This window comes from Mastomys coucha, unplaced genomic scaffold (assembly GCF_008632895.1).
Source record: "Mastomys coucha isolate ucsf_1 unplaced genomic scaffold, UCSF_Mcou_1 pScaffold23, whole genome shotgun sequence".
Taxonomy (NCBI): domain Eukaryota; kingdom Metazoa; phylum Chordata; class Mammalia; order Rodentia; family Muridae; genus Mastomys; species Mastomys coucha.
This window is the reverse complement of record NW_022196906.1, coordinates 11,015,726-11,025,972: the sequence shown is the minus strand read 5'-3', so window position 1 is coordinate 11,025,972 and position 10,247 is coordinate 11,015,726.

Genomic DNA, 10,247 nt, shown 5'->3' with positions numbered 1-10,247 from the left:
TCTATCTATCTATCTATCTATCTACCTACCTACCTACCTACCTATCTATCTATCTATCTATCTATCTAATCAAGTGGCAAACTGTGGGATTGGCATGTATTAGTTCTATTCCAAGGAACTTGTTTTGACTCTTCTAATGTATGTATAGATCATTTAATTCTGCTATCTTCTACCATTCACTGTATTTGGCTCCAAATTCTAGACTATGACTTTTCTGCTGCATCTTCCTTCTCAATCTATTCTAATCATCATTCTGTTACCTACTTGGTAAGCATCCCCCATCTCTGGATCTTAATGGTTACTATGCCCACCAAATGAGTAACTTCTTATTTACTAGGACACTTATTACTTCATTCTCTAAGGCCCTTTTCCTAAGAACTTTTCACAGCTCATTTCTTCATGTTTTTACTAACTCTCTCCATCTTAACCTGGCAACTGTCACTACAGAGCTGCAAGCTTTGTTTTGTTTTATTGAGAAGCCATACTAGTGTATCAGGATTCTTCACTCAGTCTTCTGGTCTCCTATCACATGGAAAGCCATCTGTCTCCTCTGTCATTTGGAACAGTTCTCTCTGACATGACTCCAAGTCTGTTGGGGGGTGCTATAAACTGAAATTCATGTCACCATGACACTTAAGTATCTGGTGCCTTGTGGCCTATCTCAGTTTCTACTTGGACCATCCTCCCCTATCCCTAAGAGGTGTCTGCAAGTTCCACCCCTTCTCTATGCACTCCTGAGCCTATACTACAACCCTTTCCTGAGCCTTTGCCTCAGACATATTTGCAACTCCTTTGTGGAGTTTCCTCTCCTCCCACTCTGCCTGCTCTGTCTCTTCCTTAGGCCCTCCTGCACTGAGATCCTTCTTGGGCAGAGCTTATATACTTTGCTATCCTCTCCCCTTCAGCTCCCTCCTGGAATTTCCTAAAACTTCTCTATGCCCCATTGGGTCTGTGGCCCTTTCTTTGTCTCCTCCCCATCAAAGCTATCTGTTCTATCATTTTTTTGCTCCCTTCTGTGCCTCTGCTACATATCTATCTGTCTCAAAGTGTTTCAGCTTCTTTATACCCTCATGGGCTGTATAATATTGGAACCCTCCCTTCCTCCTTTTCCTTCTTCTCCCATGTGGATAAACTGTTCTCTTTATCTCAGTTCCCTCTTGGAGCTTATTGGAATCCTCCTTATGATGGCCCTTCCTCCTTCTCATCTTGAACTCAGTTCCTTCTATTTTCTTAAAGCATTGCTCTCTTATTGCAAAAGGCTTGGCCTCAGGACACAGCTCAATGGCCAAAGATGGCACACTCAAATGCCAAATTCTCTCAAACCGTAACAACCTGTGCCACCCCACAAGCAAACAACCCCAAAGACTTTTATCGCTATGATCCTTCAACTTTCTACCCTTAAATCTTTTAGCTCTATTATTTCTCTGTACTATGCTCTCAAAAAGACTTTTAAGACTGTGGTGTAAACAGTTTTTATCTCAGGATGTCTGGTCCTTTGGGTTTGATTAAAGAATAAGTAAAATATGTAATAAAAGTTAACTTATAATTTGAAACAAAAGGTTGATAGTTATAATATCTATACAAAGGATATCTTAATTTTCTATACCACATCTTATATGATTCAACTCTTGCTTAGGAAAATAGATGTTTTTAAATCACTGTCAGGGGACTGTCCTCCGTTTTAGGTGATGACCTCATATGCAACATCTTGACTGGCAGCCATTTTTACTAAGGTTAAAGAGTACATGCTATGTGACTTCACCCTCTTAAGATGATCATGTGACATAAAGAAGTCATTATAAAAATTTTAGTACTGAGTTCTTAGTTTATCACTATATCTTGTCTTTATACTACAGAGACAACTGCAGGTCCCTGAAATACTTTGGATTTTGTATGATAAAAAAAAATTAAAGAGCTGGAGAGATGGCTCAGTGGTTAAGACCACTGACTGCTCTTCCGAAGGTCTTGAGTTCAAATCCCAGCAACCACATGGTGGCTCAGAACCATCCATAATGAGATCTGACGCCCTCTTCTGGTGTGTCTGAAGACAGCTACAGTGTACTTACTTATAATAATAAATAAGTCTTTGGGGCTGGTGAGATAGCTCAGCGGGTGTACTTATAATAAATACATAATAAATAAATCTTTAAAAAAAAGGAAAGTAAAAAAAATTAAAGGTTAAAAATGTCTCAGATTAATGAAAGCTGACATAGGGACTATCACTTAACTATTATGTCTGCTAACTGTTCAACACCACATTTCTAGAAATTTTATATAAGTAGCATATTTGTCTTTCTGGATCTAGGTTACCTCCATCACAATGATATTTTTCTAGCTTCATTTATTTACATATAAATTTCATGATATCATTTTCAACGGTTATATAATAGTCCCTTATATAAATGTGTCATATTTTCTTTATTCATTCATCTGCTGAGGAGCATCTGAGTTGTTTCCAATTTATTGCTATTTTGAATAGAGTATCAATGTACATGGGTATACAAGTGTTCTTGTGGTAGGATGATGCATCTGCTGTGTGTGTTCTCAGGTGTGGCATAGCTGAATCTTGAGGTAGACAAATTCCCACCTTCCTGAGGAACTGCCACACAAATTCTCATTGTGGTTGCACAGTTTTTATTTAAGCCAAGAAAGAATGAGTGTTTCCCTTATTCTACATGCTTGAACTGTCAACTTGTTTCATTGATTTAAGCCATTGTGACAGACATAAGATGAAATCTAAAGTAGTTTTGATTTATTTCATCTAACACTTTAGGATGTTGGCCATTTATTTGTTTCTCACATTTACATTTGTCCTACTAAGAATTCTCTGTTTAGATGGTACTTCATTTTTAATTGGTTATTTGTTTTCTTTGATATCTAAGGGGTTTTGATTCTTTATATATTTTTGGTATTAGTGTTCTATAGGGTGTGCAGTTAAAAACTATTTTTCCCTTCTGTAGGATGACGCTTTGGCTGAAAGATGGTATACTTTGTCATATAGTGTGTTTTTCTGACTTGTTTATAAAAACTCTGATGTCCATAGTTCAGTAGATTTATGTTTATGTCTTCCATTTAGTTCCATTGATCAGTGTGTCTATTTTTGGGTGAATGCCACATTGTTTTTATTACCATAGTTCTGTAGTAAATCTTGGTGATACCTGTAGCAGTTCTTTTACCATTCAGGAGTGTTTTACCTATCCTGGATATTTTCTATATGGTAGGAGATTTATTAATAATATCCCACATAGGTTCATAGATTTGAATGTTTGTTCACTATTTGAAAGGATGAGGAGGTGTGACCTTATTGGGTTAGGTGTGGGCTTGTTGGAGAAAGTGTATCACTAGAGGTTTAAAGGGCTTTAGCAAGGCCCAGAAGTTCTCCCACTTCTTGCTAGCTGAGGATCCAGATAACAGTTCTCATCAACATGTCTACCTGCATGCCACCATACTTCCTGCCATGTTGATAATGGATTAAATTCCTGAAATTACAAGCAAACCCCAATGAAATGCCTTTCTTTATAATAGTGTCTGTGGTACTGGTGCTTATTCACAGCAATAGAACACTGACTTCTGATATCTTCTCCAACTTCTTTCAACATCTTTCAAAGAAAGCCATTACTTTTCTTTGCTAGAGTTACACTAAGATATTTTATACTATTCAAGGCTATTGTAAAAAGTATTGTTTCCCTATTTCTTTCTTAAATTGTTTATCATTTGAACATAGGAAGACTACTTATTTTGTGAGGTATTATTGTATTGAGTTGCTCTGATGAAAGTGTTTATTAGTTATAGAAGCTCCCCAGTGGCAATTTTAGGGTCACTTATATATATGATCATGTCATTTGGAAAGAAGGTGGTTTGACTACTTCATTTTTAATATCCTCAAATTATTCCACAAAATAGAAACAGAAGAAACATTCAATTTGTTTTATGAGGCCACAGTTGCTTTGATAGTCAAATCCCATAAAGTTCAAACAAAGAAAAGGAATTACAGATCAGTTTTCTTTATGAACATTGATGCAAAAAAGCTCAATAAAATATTTATAAACTGTATCCAAGGGCACAGCCAAAAGATTATCCACCATGAACAAGACAGCTTTACTCCAGAGATACAAGGATAGTTCAACATACACCAACCAATAAATATAATCTACCATATAAACAAACTGAAAGCCAAAAAAATGCACATGATCTTCTCATTAAGTTCAGAACAACTTTCATAAAATCTAACTCCATTTCATGATAAAAATCCTGGAGTGATTAGGGATACAATGGTAATGCCTAAACATATGAATATAGTTTATAGTAATCCTATAGTGAACATCAGCTTAACTGCAAACAAACGAAGCAATTCCAACTAAAATTAGGAACAAGGCAAGGGTTTCTACTCTCCTTATAGCTATTCAGTATTGTTCTTGAGGTCTTTTCTAGAGAAATAAGACAACTAAAGGAAATTAAGTGGAGACATAAGGTGCTTTTAAAGCACCTACCTTATTAGTCCTTCACTGGTAATATGGTTAATGGTAACACAAGGCACATAGGTCATTTCATATATTAGATGGATAGTTTCAGTCTATTATAATAAACATTAACTTGTATTTCTACTTGTAATGAAATGGAGAAATGGTAAATACTTTGCTTTTAAACTAGCTTTTCATTTCAGTGTCCTAATAATGAAGGGAAGATCTTCACTGTTAATGACTGGTGGCTTCAAATCACAATTCCATTGCCACAGTGATCATGGAAACTGGCTTAAGTTCTAAACCTGAAAGTTTGTTTTTATACATACACCTTTTTTTCTGATGGCAGCTTACAATACTGTATCTTGTGAGGATTAAATACAATAAGTCCTAAAGTGTGAAGTTCCATTGCTAATTATGCTTATTTGGCACATGTTAATACTGGCTTTATAGCCAGACATAGCAGGTCATGTCTTTAATGGCCGTGCTCAGGAGACTGAAGGACAAAGATTACCACAATTTCAAGGCCAAACTGGGCTACTTCAAAATAAGATTCTGTCACAGAAGGTCAAACAATAGCAACCACTTTCCATTCTCAGAATGATTTTGTAGAGCGATTCTTCAGAAATATCATATTGCCTCAAGTTATTTACTCTAATCCATTAGCACTTATCTAATTAATTTATAAACAAACAATATTCTGTGTTTTATTACTTAAACATATCTTTTATATAGTGTTTGCAACAGACAAATCAGCTCAGTATACATCTAGGACACTATGCTTAATAAATACCAGAACACAGAACTATACTGGGGATTTTGATAGACCATTTATTGTGAAAAATATCCACTCAAATGTGTATTAGAGACCGGCACAGATGGTAGTATAAGCCATTTCAGTAATAGAATGGTTCTAGCATTTAATAATTCAATTTTCAAAAGTCTCATGTTTGCACATTAGTGATGCATGGCTACATAATAGATCTTTTAAAAAATATTTTTGTTCCTTATAAGCTCAAAGACAACTCAAAAGCAGAATGTCAGTGTTAGTATCTTTTTGAAAAATAGGAATCTCTAACCTATGTGCTAAGTGTAGGTCTAATACCATTTCACATTGTCCCTCTGTACACATATGAACAGAAAACTAATGAGCTAAGCAACTTTGATTAATTACAATCAATAATATCATCTTCTAATTAAGCAGTATTGATCACATTATTCAGGGGCAGGCTTTAAGATGATCTGCTGCTACACAGGGAGTCTTTTTGTTTCAAAATATGTCAAAGGGCAAGCTCACTCAGACACAAACATCCCCTTCTATACATGCCAATTAGATAGTAATTCACATTAATAAATAAAAGTCAAGAGACTACCAAATAATAAATATATGATGGATATTTGTACAACATGTGTGGTTAAAACTTTCCTTAAAATGATACAGGAACCTCCATGATTGTTTTTGTTCTGGTTTTGTTTTTTGTTTTGTTTTGTTTTGTTTTGTTTTTTGAGACAGGGTTTCCCTATGTTGCCCTAGCTGTCCTGGAACTCACTCTGTAGACCAGGCTGGCCTTGAACTAAGAAGTCTGCCTGCTTCTGCATCCCAAATGCTGGGATTAAAGCCATGCACCACTCCTGCCTGGCTCCATGATTGTTTTATATTGATAACTTTACCTATGTTAGCTGTAACTGACAGTATGTCAAACTCTAAGCATATTATCATACATTTAAAATAATTAAAATCAAATTTTTATACTTACTTTTAAGATTTACTTAGTTTTATTTATTGATAAGACTTGCATGAGTTTATGTTCATTGTGTACATGTGGCAGTCACTTAAGGCCAGAAAACAGTTTTGGGCTCTCTGGACCTGGAGGACGTTAGGAGCCAAAGTCAAGTTCTCTGCAAGATCAGTGAATGTTCACAGCCAATGCCATCTCTCCTGTTTTATATTTTCCACTCATACACTTGTGCTTACAGATTAGGAGATTGGCAAGTTCTAGGCAAAGGCTCAACACCTGAGCTGCATTCTCAGACCTTATTATGTTAACATTCTGGAAAAACGTTTTTATTAGAATGTGCCTATATATATGCAAACATTATGAGATCAGGAATCACTTATATTCTGCATACAATGATCTACCATTTCCTATGATCATGATCAAAATGGACATAGAACACATTACTTTTATTGTTATTCTTGGTGTATTTTGGAGATGTGAACATTGTGTGTGCATAAAAGAATGGTTACACACATGTGCACAAACTCACTGAGGCCAGTGGAGGATATCATGTATCCTCTCTGCCACACTCTACCTTAATCCTTAAGACAGGGTTTATCACTGAACTCTGAAGTAGCTGGCAGCCAACAAGCCCTGTTAATGATTTTGTCTTTGCCCTTATAATGTTCAGATTGCAGTCATGCTTGAAGCTGAAGCTCATTTATTTGCTTGTTTGTTTGTTTGTTTGTTTTTGTTTTTACATGGGGTATGAGGTCCAAATTCAAATCAAGATACTTGCATAATAAGCACTCTTAGCTACAGGATCATCTCTCTAACCCATACTTTTATTTTGTGTCCCATCTGATATACATGGATGAACACAGGATCCACACACAAGTGAACCTACCAGAAATATTCCATGTCACTTTCCTCTTTCCCACATTGTCTAAAGTTTACACCTGCCTTAAGGAGCCTTTGGCATCTCACCTTCAGTGTTGCAGTGAGCTTGTCACCAGTCTCTCTTCTGAACTATACCTAAATACATAATTTTATCAGTTTTCTTTTGCAACATTAGAACAGAAGGAAAGAAGAGCTGGGATAGTTCAATGGGGGAAATTTGCAAATGTTCTATGAATTTTAGAGATTATATCAAAGCATTAATTACTCTTATTGTCACTCAGATATATACATATGAAGATGTAAAAATAAAACCATTTACTTGGTAAGCAAAAACCTGCACATATTTGAAGGAAACTGTCAACAATATACTACTCACACTTACATATCTATGTCTGTTAGAGGACAAAAGCTGAATTACTATAACTGTGAAAGAGAACAAGCCCCGTATTTAGTCTCTATAGAACTGGGAGAAGCGTTAGTGAGTACAAGTGCTATGTTGATGTCTAATAGCTGGATAGTTAAGTAATCAATTTCAATAAATAAATATAAAATAAATATTGATTCAGGGTTGATGAAAAAAGTTTACTTCCTTGTAAATTATGTATAACTTATTTTTTAACTTTTATAAGATAAACTGAATACATTAAAATAGGAAATAATGTGTCTAATAAATTTAATATCAAATAGGAAACATTTACAAAATATAAAAATGCATATATTTCTCTTGATAGACAAAGTAGCAATTATTACCAGAAGGAGCCCATTATGTTTTCTTTTATACATCCACTTTATTGAGGTCTATGATACATCCAGCACATGTACATGTTGAGATAAAATGCCTGTGTGATGAATGTTATTTACAATGCTTTTGAGGACTTTAACTTTAGTTACCTTGCCTTTAAACAAAATAATTGTAAGAGAGGCATTATGAAGAGTCATAGCCCTTCATTATGTGGGTGTTTGAGATGCCAGTTAGCTTTAGGATTGATTTCTCAAGCAAACTTGTATAGTTCACAGGTCCTGTTTCTATCAGATTCATAGATACCCTCATCTTTATTGTCACTGAGTAAATTGAATAAATATGCTAGTTAGTAACAATAAATTAAAATGTTTATATTATAAAAATTTATTTAAAATCATTGACACAAACCTTACCCTTAAGTCTATACTTTTTGTTTGTTCACTTTTGTTTTTTTGTCTCAATCAGAAAACATAAAGTTTGCCATAATGTATATAAAAAGAAAACTTTATTTGAACTATTAGCTATCTTTCTGAAATAAACAAGTGCTAACTCCAAATCAACTTTGAATGAGTTACACTTTTGTAAGGGACTGTGCTCTGTATAATGTACAATATAGCACCAGATTCTAAATGGTTAAGAGACTTGAATGTTTTACCATATGTTAAGGGTGCAGACTTGAGACAATAGATCTGTTAATAATCTTCATTTGATTACTATGTTATAAAACGATGTATGGAAATATATTGTGGTAGTATATACCGTATATATGTGTCACTGTAGACTAGGTCAAACAAAATGGAAACAAATACATGCTATTGGTCAGAGTAAATCAAACTTTCTGACCACTGTTCTGAAAACAAAGAAAGGGAGTTCTTTGGTTTCTATTGAACTTGTTTGAAATATGCCTGCATAATTACATTTCAGTTACTCTTTACTTTAGTCCCTTTTGCTCTCCCTTTTACCAACTCAGCTGTCACTCACACAATGGGGAGATGCAGACACTCCTGGAATATGAATATTAACACAAAGAAGCAGCGCACTAGTTAGGATGCCTGGGGAGCATGATTGAAGAGGTAAGTGAAACAATGGAGATGCGTGTTCTGCTGGGGGAGCTGTTTTGTCTAGCGCTTCACTTTCTGCTACTCTCTTTGTTTCTGAGTTCTATTTCACTGAACATGCATTTTTACTTCCATTGTGCTATCCTGGAGGGATATTTTTGTGCAAGTTAAGCAACAGCTTTATTGAAATGCGTGCAGCTCTCATTAAAGGTTTTAGAATATACTTTAAAGTTGGAAAATGTGTAGATTTTATAGCTTTAAGAAATAATTTGTTAAATGGGTAAACACTCATTCCATTTCACAGTTATGTTTGTGGAAACCATTGCTTACAACTTACTTTTTTTCTTCCTTTGGTCCATTTTGTGATGAGACATTTGAAAATAGTGTTTTTATTATTTCTTCTCATTTGTCACTTTGTATTTCTGATTTTCGCTGCTAAAGTCTGTTCTGAGAAGTAATCATGTAAGGTCAGAATCAGAGAAACTACAGGGATCAACTGTGCCCATAATCAGTTTCACTGTCCTGAATGAAATCCCAGGGTTTTATATACCAAGACACTTATAAGATAAGAATGCTTACCAGACAAAGCATCAACCACAATTCTATATCTTTATTAAAGAATCTTCCCAACTTTCTTCTTGTTGAAGAAATCAAACTTTGGAAAAGAACCACAACCACCACTTTATTAAACCACCATAATCCATATCTACCTTCTAAATATGTATATTTACAGAGTAAATGTAGTCCTTGCTTCTCATCAAAAAAATTCTCTTTTCCACAGATGGACACCATTATAGAAAACCCCAACCAATCAAAAGGCAGAGATATAGAGCCCAGACCCAACAAAGAGATCTACAAAACAACTTCTGTACCTCAGAGAACAGTGCAGAAGATGGGGGGAAATGTAAGAAGCAGAAGACAGGAGTGTTTGTTGTGAGACTTGTCTCCTATGAATATCAGAATCTGCATTTACAAGTCTCACTAACATGACTGCCTCAACATGAACTGAACAAGTCAAAACAGACTTGTTAAAGTGAATGTAGAAAAGTCTACAAAGCCTCAACCCTATACAAAAAATTACAGGCTACTAAGAAATTGCCTGGGAGATTGAGAGAAGAAAGTTTTTCTCATGGAAGAGCACACGAGTTGGTTATGCAATATCAAATGGTCAGCCCTGGAAACATATATAGAAGTCCTTCTACCACTGAGCAAGTTATATGTATAGTTATATGTATATATATATATATATACATATGTGTGTGTGTGTGTGTGTGTATGTGTGTGTGTGTGTGTGTGTGTGTGTAAAGAAGAAAGTCAATGGCTTTGAAAGATACCAAAGAGGACTATCTGGTATGGTTTGGTGTCATAA